The sequence below is a fragment of the Equus caballus genome, chromosome 4 (assembly GCF_041296265.1).
Source record: "Equus caballus isolate H_3958 breed thoroughbred chromosome 4, TB-T2T, whole genome shotgun sequence".
NCBI classification, from domain to species: domain Eukaryota; kingdom Metazoa; phylum Chordata; class Mammalia; order Perissodactyla; family Equidae; genus Equus; species Equus caballus.
In genome coordinates this window covers 14042880-14057334 of record NC_091687.1, presented here as the reverse complement: position 1 = coordinate 14057334, position 14455 = coordinate 14042880, and the positions used below count along the sequence as shown (strand labels likewise).

The window sequence follows — 14455 nt, the reverse complement described above, 5'->3', positions numbered from 1 at the left end:
ACCCCAGGCAGTCCCTGGGAACAGGAGTATAAAGCGTAGAGAGGGATTTCGAGGGGCAGAGAAAGATAGGCAGCTCATGAGGCCACAAAAAAGGATTGTGCAGAATGAATATTCATACCGAAGGTGGTCATGAATACTAAATTTTTAAAGAGCAGAACATGATCACTTTGTCATTTAAAAATGTGTATCATACATATTTTTTATATACTCCCACAAATACGTAAAAAAATCCTTGCAGGATATATTCCAAAGTATTAATAATAGTTATTTCTAGATCTTGAGATAATGGGTAAATTTTTGTTTCTTTGTTCTCTTTGCTTATCCATATTTTGTTGTTGCTTGATTCTTTTCACTTGTCTCTAGTTTCTAAAAGTTCTATAATAAATACGTAAGAAAAAAATTTAAGGCACTCCCTTAAGATCATAAACAAAAGGTTCTCAAAGAAAATTGGGAAACTGGTATGTTTTCCCAATACTTTAATTGTTGATTGTTTATGAATAATAATCACCCATACTGGTTATTTTTTGCCTTTTAACTTTATTTATTGCCTTTTAACTTTAAAAAATTGGGGAAACAGTGTGTCTATTGAAAGAGAAACTGGAATGAATAACAATACTAATTAGTACTGTTTAGTAGATGTTTTTTGAGCGGCTCCTATGAATAAGGTACTATGCACAAAGTGCCTCCTGACTTACCTCCATCAATGCTCACAGAAGCTTCACAGGTAAGAGCTTTATTGTTTCCACTGTACAGATAGGAAAACTAAAGCTGTGATACCGGAAGTCACTAGGCTAGACTTCACATCTCATCAGTGGGGAGCAAGGACCAGACCAGACTAAGGCCAAAGTTGGTGTTCTACGTTTCTGTGGATGTGAGTGAATCTGATTTTGACAAGAGCATATCAATTCTATCCTTATGAAAGCAAACCCTGTGACAGAGTAAGTCACTGCCTAATTTCACATGGTAATTTATTATCCTAAGATTAGAGCAATGGTTTCATATCAGTATGAGTCAAAATTATTATTTTAATAGTCTACTCAGAGAAAATTTATATGTCAAATATGAAAACATTTTAATTTTTTCTTACTCTGGTCTGAAATAAGACAGCCAGAGGAATGAATCTGCTGATAAAAAAACTTCTGAGTGCTTGATAGAAGCTACTGGAAAGAATTCATTTTCAACTATGAGATCTCCGGGGTTTACTAAAGACGTTTAATTGAAGCCATTGTACCTAAAGCAATACCTCCCACAACTTTTAATGCATATTATAAATGTTGACTTATTATACTTATGGGGGAATGGTACTTTGTGTACTGCCTCTCCTATTTGAATGAAAACTCCTTTGAACTAAAGATGCATATTTTATTAGTATTGTTTTCCACTATGCCTAGCACAATGCCCAGGTTTGTGAATCAATGTATGTCTGGCAGGAAAGGCTAAATTACACTAAATTACAAATAAACCATTGAAACTCATTGACTTAATCCAACAAAAATTTCTTTTCTGAATCACACTACATGTCAAATCTCAGTTGGTAGGAAGATCTGTTTATCAGGGATAGACACTGGTGGAAGCTTCAGCTTGACACACACTTTCCCAATCACCTCTGTGTGGAAAGAGACTGTGGTGAATGACCTCATAAATCTCAACCGAGAGGGAACACAGATCACTTCCACTCATATTCCATTGGCCAGTGCAAGTCACATGAGCTTACCTAACTTCAAGAGGCAGCGAAGTATAATCCCACCACATATCCAGAAGATGGTGAGCCAGAAATATTTGAGGACAGTATTAAGGGCTGCCCAAAAAGGTTCCGAGAAGGAATCATGACATTATTAATTAGTACTCATTAATATCTTTACTCACTGACAATGGTCTACAATGTCAGTTTCTCTTTTTTGAGACTAACTGAAACGAACATAGAAATAGACAGCTTTATATATCTCCTTGACATTACAGTTGTGTTACTGCTGAAAGATCTATGACTTTTATTTCATTATGTGTGGCAAATTCATTTTAATTATAAATTTTATTCATTAGTTTCCAAGATAAAAGAAATAACCACTGATCAATATTGGCCAATAAGAAAGGGAGGAGAGGAAAGAATGACGGAGGATACCCCATAATTCATTCACTCAATTCAGTGAACATCTCTTGAGGGCCTGCTCTGGCCCGGACACCAGAGAGACTCTGGAAGTATGAAGATGACTAAGACATAGATTCTAGCCTCAGGCCGAAGGAAAATGCCCCAAAATGTGAGAGCATTACAATGAATAATTTTTTCTTTATATGGTAGTTTTTCATGTATTAGACTTTTGTTATCATGTGTTTCTTTTGTAATTTTATTAAAAAGTAATTTTTTAAAAAGCTTCCTAATGAGCTCTGCTTTTTATCAGAGCTCAAAATTGGTGTAATTTACTTTTCCTAATTAAGAGTTCTTAAGTACTTAACTGCAGCTGCTAATTTTCTTCCTGTCTAGCTGTCCTAGGATCCACTCTGGATTTATTGTTTTAAACACTTAAACAAGAAAGGGGAGCCAGCCCTGATGGCCTAGCAGTTAAGTTCAGTGCGCTCCACTTTGGCAGCCTGAGTTCCGTTCCTGATCGTGGAACCACACCACTCGTCTGTTGGTAGCCATACTGTGATGGTGGCTCACACAGAAGAACTAGAAGGACCTACAACTAGAATATACAACCATGTACCAGGGCTTTGGGGAGGGGAAAAAAAGACAGAGAGAGAGGAAGACTGGCAATAGATGTTAGCTCAGGGGCAATCTTTCCCTGCAAAAAACAAAAAGCAAAAACAAAAAAAACAGGCTTCTATTTTTTTACTCCTTTGCACAGACAAGACACAGAAAGCTTTGAGACTGTTCTCCAACTCACCAGTGCCATCGTGCTCCTTGCCTGTGCCTGGACAGGTCAAAGGGGCACTGGATGGCTTCTGTCAATGAGCTGAGCAGTCCTGGTTCCCAAACAGCCCCTCAGCCCCACTCACTCCTCCAGCCTCTCCTTGGAACCATAGGGACATCTCTGTAGTCAGAGCTGTGGGTGCCTGGAGGAAGTCAGGAAGGAGCACATGAACCCATTTTTCTTTTTCTTTTTATCTGTATTTGTTGTGTGAGCAGGAGTCAGGGGTCCTTCCACTGCCCAGGTAAGAGCCAGCTGCAGCCCATGCCCACTGCACCCAGTAAGCCAGCAGCCAAGTGAAGCTGAGGGATGAGGCTGCCAGGGTCGGGGGTGCCGGTCAGACACTGAGGTCCTTCATCACCTCTGCCCGCCCCTGCCCCTCCAACTGCAGTGGCTCAGGCCTGGGATTTGAGGGGTTTCCTGGAAAACCCATCTTCTTAAGGACACCCTGCTTTGCCTATACTGGGTTGAGGACCATAAAACACATACTGGTTTCTTGGTCATTCTGATCTCATCTTTCAAACGTTGTTTCAGTGATGGTATCCTTCCATGTTAAAAAAAAAAAAAAAAAAACCTATCCGAAATCAATTGTTAATATTATTAAGCAGTGTTATGGATAATGTAACTCAAAGCTTAGGTCTGGGAGCTAGATAACCTCGGTTGAAATCCTGGCTTCACAGATTACTACTATGTCAACTTGAGCAAGCTATTTCACTTCTCTAAATATTTCCTTTTCTGTAAATTAGTGATAACAATAGGGTTATTGGGCAGAATAACGAGAGAAGGCATTTAAAGCATTTAGCTCAGTGCCTGGTTTGCAGTAAACACAATAAATGTTAGTTATGATTTTTGACTGTAAAACCTCCACAGTCAGCGATGCTGCAAGGATATCTAAGACCATCACAATGATTTCGAATGATCTGAGTTCTAGCTTTGGGCTGGGGATAGGAGAAGAGATATAAAAATAATAGAAAATTAAGAGCAAAATCATCATTATTTACAAGCAATGTGATATAGAAAGTCTAAACAACTCTATTGTATGAGTGCTTTTGTATATAAAAATGTCTGAAAGAAGTTTTGAAGGATATACTTATAGATTGTTTTACTCTTTTTCTTCTTTTTTTTTACTTTTTATTTTTAAATAATTTTGACTTACAGAAAACTTGCAAAAATAGAACAGAGAATCCTGGTTTAACTGCCACCAAGCACGGCCTAATGTTAACGTCATGCATTCCCATGATGCATTTGTTAAAACTAAGTAGTTGTGCAATTCTATGAACAAGAGACTTTATTTGCACATTTTTATGTCCTTTTTCTATTCCAGGATCCAGTCTAGGATCCCAAATTGTACTTGTCCTGTCTCCTTGGTCTCCTCCAGTTGGTGACCATTCCTCCATCTTTTCTCGTCTTTCCTGACTTTCACACTTTTCAAAAGTTCTGGTCACTTATCTTGTAGAATAGCCCTCAGTTTGGGTTTGTCTATTATTTTCTCATGATTAGATTGAGGTTGTGTGTTTTGCAAGAGAATACACGGAAGTGATGTGTCCTTCTCAGGCATCATACAGGAGGTGCATGATGTCGATATGTCTCATTACTAGTGATATCAACTTGGATCACTTGGTTAACGTAGTGTCTGCAGTAAACATTATTTTTCCCTTTGTAGTCAATAAATATTTGGGGGGAGACACTTTGATATCGTGCAAATATCATGTTTCTCCTTAAACTTTTACCTTCGAATTTTAGCATCTAACCACAGATCTTACCTGAAACAATTATCACTGGGTATTATAATGGTGACTTTCTATTTCCTTAATTTCTTCTATATTTATCAACTGGAATTCTTCTGTATGGAAGAGCTGTCCCTACATGTTCGAGACGCATGGAATTTCAGTGTTGGAGGAGACCTCAGAGTCTCTGAGACCTCAGATGCCAGCAATGCTGGCATCACCGGACAGCTTGTTAGAAATGCAGACTCTCAGGCCCCACACGGGACCTACTGGATCAGAATGTGCATTGTAACAAGATTCCTGAGTGATCTGTGTGCTTCAAAGCTCATTTTAGCTCCATGGGTATTCTTAGGCAAGCTACTTAATCTCCCTCAACGTCAGTTTCTGCATTTGTAAATCAAAGGAAACAGTAGCTAACTTTAAGGATAATAGTGAAGACAAGAGATAATACATGGAAAGCACCTAGGGAACTAAGCTGGCATGTGATGGACACAGAGACGTGCATGCAGATGTGGCCCAGCTGTTGGGAGTGCTGTCGGCACACGGCTTCAGCTGTGCCTTCAGCCTCTGCAAGGTCGGCCTCAGAGGAAAAGAGCTACCTCACCCAAGATCATGCCATTCCAATGGTGACTCATATGCAAAGACAAGGATAGCGAGGACCAGCCAATTTGACCCCACACAGAACAAGCCATTTTAGCTCCAGAGGCACTCTCACATCCCAAACACCCAACTCCATCTCAAAGTCCACTTCCAGGAGAACCTAAATTGCCACATGATACAAAACAGGTTCTCGAGAATTGGGAACAATTCTTATGAATATGATTGCTGTGCCTTTTGGGGATCTTTGCATATCGTCCATATCACTAAATATGAATTAACTCAAACATGTATTAAGTACCTATTATGCTTCTGGCACAGTAATAGGTAGAGCGATGCAGAGTTTAGCAAAACAATGCTCACTGTTGAGTAGGGAAGACCAAAAACTAAACAAGATTGTGCAATTAACCAAAACACCATTTTGGCAAGACTGCTGTGGTCAGTGGCCAGTCCCTTCTCAATCTAAACTCTCTTAATATTCACATCCTAGTACAGCTCCATCAAGGCCCATCACTGGAGAACCCTGGAGTCGGGAAGTGGAGTGTCACCACTGGCTTTCTAACAAAAGGCACAACCTGATTTTAAACTAAAGAAACCCATTGTTTCCCGAACAACTCTTTGCTTACCCTTGATACTAAAAATTCCACAGCTAAGTGTCAGCAAGTTCTGGGCACTCAAGTCATCAAGAGTGTGGAAGTGAGTTTTAGAGCTCTGCTCTTAAAAGGACTTCTCAACATTTCTCTATTCCTTCATTTCAGCTGTTCTGCAAACACAAAAGAAAAACTAGCTTGTGCTTCTCTTGCAAAGGAATGTACCCTGAGAGCCAAATGAAATCCTGCTTCTTCAAGCAAAGGGCAAAATGCACTCTATGTGCCATTTCAACAGGCTGAAACAGTGTAGAGCTCAATTACCTATTCAGATGAAAGATCTCTTAGCCTGAAGTGTGGTTAAAAAAAACCACACATCACGTTCTTGCATGATTAAATCTGTATTTCCATTAGAAAAATCAGAAGTGCATTAAAATGTTTGCCTGCATGCTACTATTATTCTTTAGCTCTGGCTTTGAAAGCTTGGTAAAAGTTTCCTCAAATGATAGACAACTTTAATGGTCTTTCACAGAAAATTCTGAAAGTACAAAATTTCCATTACCCACTGTTGGCCAGAGGCGAGTTCCTGAAGGGGTATACAATTGTGTTACACATAAAGGAGCCTTAAAATAGTCTTTAGAAGCAATAAGACCCCCCGAAGTGCCAAATAACCCATTTCTTATGTCCTAATTTGATGGTCTCCATGGCTCACTCAATCTTGTCTTCATTTTCTCATGTCCACATGTTCTGAATTACACGCCACACTCTACTGGCCAGTGGACGCACTGGAGGAGCGCTGCCTGCGTGTGGACGTGGGCTTGGCCAGGGCCCTGCTACCTCTGGCTGCTGATACTGCCACTCGTCTTCCTTGTCTATAAACGACTGGAGAGGGCATACCCAGAGGAGGCTGGTCCCTCACACAGCCTCTATTTCTCTGCTTCAGAAGCTTCTCTCTTTAAAAGCACGGCAGCTTCCATGGGCTAATTCCCACTCTAGAATCACCAGGTGAATACACTCACAGGGGTTCAGAGCTGTAACAATGATGCTTGGGTAACTTATTAAGGCTCTGATTTCTAGATCCATATATAAATGCTCCATTCCCCTCTTTTTTCACCTGTTAAGGCTGATTCATTTCATTATTTATTATTAATTTAAAATTGTATACATTGCCTTAGAGCCAAAAATACTTTAGTGATGACATAAGTACATATAATTCAGTAGTTCTCAACCAAGGGCAATTTTGCTCTCCAGGGGACATTTGGAAAAGTCCAGAGACATTTTTTCTGGCTAAAATGGGGGTGGGGAGGCTGCTATTAGCATAGGCCAGGGATGCTGCTAAACATCCTACAAAGCCCAGGGAAGACCCCCACAAGAAACAATTATCTGGCCCAGAATGTCAATAGTGCTGAGGCAGATAAACCTTAAATCCAATACCACAGAAAATTAAATGGAAAAGAACAAAGCAAAACTCGGAACCAGGATGGTAAAATTCAGTCAGAGGCAAACATTTTGCTGTAAATGGACCAATGATTTGGCTCTGAGCTTCCTGTCTGTAAAACAAAAGAGTGAAATACCATTGGTAGAGGAAACAGTGACCATAAGAAAAAACTAACCACCAATCATGCTGGGGAAGTTTCTGCCAACCCACGAGCCTGATAAGCATTCTTCCTAAGGTCACCATAAAGGAGATGGAGGGTGATGGAGAGGACCAATGTTCCATCACAAAGGTCCCAAATGATGAATCCGAGTGTGGTTTTGACACTGAACCTTTTAATCTCAAATTCGTGTGCCTGATGCACAGTAAGCCAATCACTGAGAAATCAATGCTTGGAGATGTGGAAAGCTTATTCGAATTGACCAAAATGAGAAGGTGGGAGCACGGGTTCTCTCAAATCCACCTTAACAAGAGAAGAAGGCAGAGGGTTTTATAGAGCTAAGGGGCTTGGCAGGAGGAGTTTCAAAGAAACAAAGGGGTAATCCGGTAATCCATGTTTCTTTCACTCCTGATAAACCCCCAGGCAATCTGACTTCTGGAGTCAATGGCAGCTAGGGGCTGGTTATCTGGTGATCCTTAAAGGCATTCTCTTTCTTCTGTAAAACAAGCTCATAAATCCTTGTGACCCTCAGGTTAAAGAGGAAAACAGCAAATTGACAAGATTAACTTCTTTTCATAATGAGGTCAAAAGGTAATCTTATTGAATATTTATGATAACCCTCAGGTACCCAGCTCCAGTTTCAGTGCGGCTGCTTCTCACAGCTTCCCATAGCGCAAGAATGGGGCCAAAACCAAAGCACCGGCCGATCTACAAAAGACCAAAACTGGTGGACTAGAGTCTGCTTCTGCTTTGTTTTCTTTTGCTCTGTTCCGCCCTGGGAGTAACATGCAAAATATACAGACTGTCGGATAGACCACAGATCTTTCAGAAAACGTTTCATGTGTTCTGTTTCTCACAACCACACCCCAGTAACACTTGGGCAGCAGAGAATTTGAAGTTATCTATGGTGGCTATATATTAGAGTAGATAGACTTTTCAATTAAGGGAAGAAGCATATTCTCTAGACTTCCACAGCAAGAAGACATGCATCCATTGCATCTAGAAACTGTTTGTTAAGATATAAGAAAAAAGGAGATAGCAAAACAATTCTGATTTTACCAGTGACACATTCTCTCAACTGTATTAAGTGGCCCTATGGACTAGATTGAGTTCACACAGCTTAACCCATAATCCAAGCAATCCAGATCTCAAGATTCAAAGAATAGGGAAAAATTACTTAAAAAGTATAATGTAAATCTTATTAAGAGAACTAGTAATTTATTTTGGAAAAATGTAAAATACCTACTTTATACTATGCATCAAAAATATAGCTTGTATATTTAAAGATTCAAATGTTAAAAAATAACACCAAGAGGGCCAGCTCCAGTGGCCTGATGGTTAAGTTTGGTGCGCTCTATTTTGGCAGCCTGGGTTCAGTTCCCAGGCATGGACTAACACCACTCACCTGTCAGTGGTCATACTGTGGCAGTGGCTCATATACATAAAGGAGAAGATGGGCAGCAGATGTTGGCTCAGGGCAAATCTTCCTCAGCAAATAAAAAAATAAATAAAACCAATAAATAATTAAAAGGACATACGTGAATATTATTTACTTCTAAATTCCTAAGTCATCCATCCACCTATTCTTAGAAAGAAGGCATTTTAAAAATAAAAGCACAGTGAGAAAATATTAAGTCAAAGATTGATAATCTTACTAAGTAAAATTTAATTACATGGGGTTTTGAACATCAAAAGTGCTATAAAACCTAAGACCCAGATTTTGGCGTCTATCTAATTCCATTCTTCAATAAAAGAAACCAGAGCTCCTTGGAGAAATGGCTGATTCTAGGATAGAAACAAGAAATATACCAGATGAGCCTGGGTACGCTTTGTAGTGCCAGGAAGCAAGGAAATGCTCAAGAAAAGCAAACAACCACCGCCCCCCCCGCCACCCCAACAACAAGGATGGCGGTATGTCAGAAGGACACAGGAGTCAACTGAAAGAGCTCCCAGTGGCCAAAGCTGGAAGAATTTGAGCAAGAAAATAAATAATGCATCATTGGTTTATAACTAGAAGTATAAAATAAATGCTCATGAGTCCATACTGATATAAATAAATGATTGAATAAACTAACAGTGGAGGAGAAGAGACAAATCTCCGGTGGAGAAGAATTCCAAATAATTTATGCAGATGCTCTGCCCTCAAGGAGGCGGAGCATAGCCCCACTCTTAAGTGTGAGCTGCACGTAGTGACTTCCTTCCAGAGACCATTGTGTGGAAAGGGGAACAAAGAGGAACGTCACAGTGGAGAAACCTGACAAACACCACCTCAGCCAGCTGAGCAAGGTCAACATCAACAGTGACGAGTCACGCCGAGAGCATGTACCCTTGATATGCTGTGATGAAATGGTACTTTACCTCTGTGGTCTTCTTCCTCAAAACATACAACCCTAGGCTAATTTGGAGAAAAAAATCCCAATAGAGGAACAGGCTACAAATATCTGATCAGCAGTCCTCAAAACTGTCAAGGTCATCAAAAACAAGGCAAGGCTGAGAAATTGTCACAGCCAAGAGGAGCCAAAGAAAACATGGTGACTAAAATGTAATTTGCTATCCTGGATGGAATCCTAGAACAGAAAAAAGGTATCAGGTAAAAACTAAGGAAATCTGAAAGTATGGACTTTCACTACTAATAATATATAAATAAATATGGGTTAATGAACTGTAACAAATATGCTATATTAATATTAGATGTTAATAGTAGGGGAAATTGGGTGTGAGATATATGGGAATTCTCTGTAATGCCTTCTCAATTTTTCTGTAAATCTGAAACTGTTGTAAAATTAAAAGTCTATTTTTGAAAATGCCATAATCCCTCAAAAAGTTAAACACAGAATTACCATAGGACCCAGCAAGTCCTTTCCTAGATTTATACCCAAAAGTAGTAAAAACAAATAAATACATGATCACAGCAGCATTATTCACAACAGCCAAAAGGTAGCCCAAATGTCCACAACTGAAGAAAGGATAAACAAATTTTGATATACACATACAATGGAGTGTCATTCAGCCATAAGAAGAAACGAAGTACTGAGGACACATGCTACAACATGGATGAACCTCCAAATCATTATGCTAAATGAATGAAGCCAGACAGAAAAGGAGCACATATTTAATAACAGATGTGCCAAAAGATTAATCCAGAAGGAAGATTATCTTATCATTATTAAAACAGTGAAAAGTGGTAAGAACCTATAAATGCCCAACAACAGGAGTTTGGTTAAATAAATTGGAATATATCTATATCTAAGAATCAACAAAATAGTATCAAAATAATCTTGAGATGTTATTGCAATAAATTGTAGAGAAAAAAGGAGTTACAAAAGGTTAAAATATGTGTGTGTACGTATATGTATTCATCTGGTGATAGAAAAAACCCTGTGAGATCTTTTTCTCAATTTTCTATAATGGATATGGATCTCTATAGACAGAGAAAAAAGAAAACTATTATTTAAAAATAACAAAGGGTTAGGGGGCAGCCTGGCGGCATAGTGATTAAGTTCACACATTCCCCTTCCGTGGCCTGGGATTTGGGAGTTTGGATTCTGGGCGTGGACCTACACACTGCTCATCAAGCCATGCTGTGGCGGCATCCCACATACAAAATAGAGGAAGACTGGCACCGATGTTAGCTCAGTGACAATCTTCCTCAAGCAAAAAGAGGAAGATTGGCAACAGATGTTAGCTCAGGGCCAGTCTTCTTCACCAAAATAAATAAATAAATAAAATTTAAAAAGGTTTAAACAACGTTCTATCGTCCTACCAGATTTTTCCACTCAGTGATGGAAAGTTTCCCTAAGGCCTTCCTGCTTCTACAGCTGAGTTCTGGTCAAGAAGCTGGCTTGAAATGTGTTAGGAAGCAAAGGGACGAACCATTTGGGTCTCACAGATAGCCCACCAAGGGCTTGACGAATGGCGGAGTAGGGGCTTCCTCTTAAACAACAGGATAGGCCACATGGCGCACATGTAGCCATGGGACCGAGCCTTCTCGGGGTTGATGAGGATACATAAACCGACCCTCAGAGTGTCTCTGAACACTTCTAGGGGCGGAAGGTCGTCACGTGCTCCTCCATCTGCTTCGTAGATCAATTGGGCTAGGAAGGCAAAGTTACTACACCTCATCACAAAGGGATCAGAGCGCTACAATATTTAAATGAATGAGTTGTCCTTAGATTAGAGAGCTGGTAAAATTTTTTAAATTCAGAAGCATTTTCCTTGAGTTATAAAGCTGATAAGAAATAAAACGTTAAACTCTCCACCAGATCTGGGCTTGCCCAGGAGCAACCACTGCTGTCAGCCAAACACCGCAGCTCCCATACTCAAACCCAAGTATGTTTTGTGTTTTTGAAAGTGAGAGGAAGTTTTAAATTTTTAGAAAGATTTAAATTTACTAAGAAACAGTGGTTCCCTTTTCAAAGTCTGATTCACATATCGTATCTCTAACTTGGTCATTGTTTGGGGTGGGGGGGTTGGGGCGTGAGGATGTATGTGTGTTTAGGCTCATTAATAGTTCTTTTCAAACTAGGAACAAGAAGATAAACCTTAAAGTGGATAAATCTTAACTTACCGAAAGATAAAAGGCAAAATCCCTGACTTAAGCTTTGGAGCTCTTCAGAGAGCTTCAGGTGTCCCATTGAATCTGACGCTTTGTTCTTCTTTCTTCTCAGCCCGTGTCACCAGCAGCTTCAGGACACCTATGTCTAGATTAAGATGAGGGTAAAATGACCACCAGGGAGTAACAGTGAACAATTACTAATACTTATTAAAGGGAACTATGGGCCAGTCACAATGTTGTGTTGTGTTTGTTGTTGTTGAGAAAGATTGGCCCTGAGCTAACATCTGTTGCCAATCTTCCTCTTTTTGCTTGAGGAAGATTGTTGCTGAGCTAACATCTGTGCCAGTCTTCCTCTATTTTGTATGTGGGACACCTCCACAGCATGGCTTGACCAGCTGTTTGTAGGTCTGCACCCAGGATCCAGGCCCCGGAACCCTGGGCCACAGAAGTGGAGTGTGCGAACTTAACACTATGACACTGGGCCGGCGCCAAGTCACAATGTTAATCATATTACATATATTTCCTCATTTAAGCCAATAACAATCCTAGGAAATGAGTAGAACAGTCATCCCAATTGTACAGATGAAGACACTGAAGCTTTAAACTTGCGCACGGCCCACGGCTAAAAATGGCTGGAGAGTCCATGCCCTTGACTCCCCAGTAGTTCACTTTTCTAGATGCTTCACACCCCTGCAAGCGGATACTGTGCTGAGAGGTCTAAGACCTGCTGATCAAAGTCTGAGGTGACCAGGCAGGAGGGAGGGAGCCGCAAAGGAAAAGAGTACATGGCCCAGGAGAAAAATAGAACTGACAGGGCTGAAGCATCTTCACCCAAGGCGATGGCAGGCATGGCCGATGCAGCAGGCAGAGATGCGCAACTCCTGCCAGGACCACACATTTCCCCAGGGGCTCTTCATGTAATTCCTGGCTCACTGCACTGAAGGGGCTGAAAGGGAGTAGCCAGCACCCTCCTCACAGGCCCCCATTACCAGCCAGGGAAAGGACTCCCTGAGGGAGTGTGGATTGAGGCCCTACTGCACTCCCACAGGCTCACTTTTCCTCCCAGTGCAGCAGGCGATGGAGCCAGCTGAGAGCAAGATGACTGTGGACACAGGGGCAGCCAGGGCTGCCAGCTCCATGAAGACCGACACCCTGGGTCAGCAGAAATTGCATCTGGTCAGAGCAAAGCTTCCTCAATTTCTCCTCTTTGTGATCAACACTGGGAACAGGTCGTGGGTTCGGCGCTTCTACCGGAGGTGGTATCTGGGTGCTTCTGGGGTGTGCCTGCATCTGGCTTGATAACAAGGGAACCCAGGAGGGTCTATCTCAGAGCTTCCCTCCCAACACGGTGCCTCTCCTCTCTATCCTATCAGAACACCCCTCCCTGGAGTGGCAGACCAGGCCAGGACTGTGGAGATACAAAGAGCAGCACAGAGCTTTCTAGGGGTGGCAGAGTCAATGTTGGCAACAACACTGAGATAAGGCAAAGGGTGTGGGTCTTCCAGATCAGGGTGGGGTTGAGGGTGTAAGACCGAGGCCCAGGGAAATCATGGGCAACGAATTACAGCCCCATCTCTGGGTGCATACTCATCTTGGTCCCTGGGCCACTCCGCAGTGACCTCCAGACCCAAGAAGGCAGGCTGGGTTCAGGCCAGCAGCGGGGCAGGTCAGACCAGAGCTTGGCTAAACACTGCATCACAGCCCGTGATCTCTTCTGGCCTCAACCTGGAGACTTGTGACTGCTGCTCTAAGCACTAAGGATGTGGTACTTGGTCTCTTCCCTTGGGAACGATGCGTGATGAGGGATTTGAGCAAGTCCTTTGTGGTTCCTGTTGAGGAGGGTGAGTGAGGTCACTCCACATGCCAGGTTTTTGTGGAGTAAACCTACCCCGACCCCAGCACACCATGGTCATCCTGCCAGGCAGTGTGCCCAGGCTGAGGCATTGTAAGGGATAAAGCACAGGTCCAGGTGGATGGACAGAATAAAAGATAGGGGGGATGGGATAAAATGGGAGTTTCAGGTGCCCTGACCCATTAATTTCATAAGACCCCTCTAAGGCTTTCGAACCTTGGCTCAACAACAGAGGCAACTCATTCTTCTCCAGTTGTGACCCCGAGGCAGAACTTGAAGGAGCCCGTCCCCAACTACAGCCAGCCAAAGGACTGGTCAAGTCTTTTTCTTTTTTTCCTTAAGGTGTGTACTTTTTTTGAACTGCCTCAGCACCTCAGCCAACTCCCAGGGAGACCAAAAGTCTTCATGCATTGAAAGTTGGGTGACAAAAAAGGGGGTCATGATGACTGACCATTCAAAATGACACAAAATAAGAAGAGCAAGTATTCAGGCAGAAGATTAAAAAGATTTGGATTATGCAATTTACACAAAAGCAATGCTATCATCCTCTCTTAAGTGGACTCGGGCGAGGTCTGGGCCATTCCCCTCATTCCCCTTAGGGGAGGTGTTTGGGAAGGCATGGAACTTCCTGGAACA

General features: G+C 41.6%; 1 protein-coding gene across 5 annotated transcripts in view; it reads right to left on the bottom strand.

Annotated features, from left to right (window-relative positions):
- Positions 1 to 14455, bottom strand: part of HECW1 (HECT, C2 and WW domain containing E3 ubiquitin protein ligase 1) — a 393767-nt gene that overhangs the window by 352697 nt on the left and 26615 nt on the right. The gene's annotated exons all lie outside the window — the stretch shown is intronic.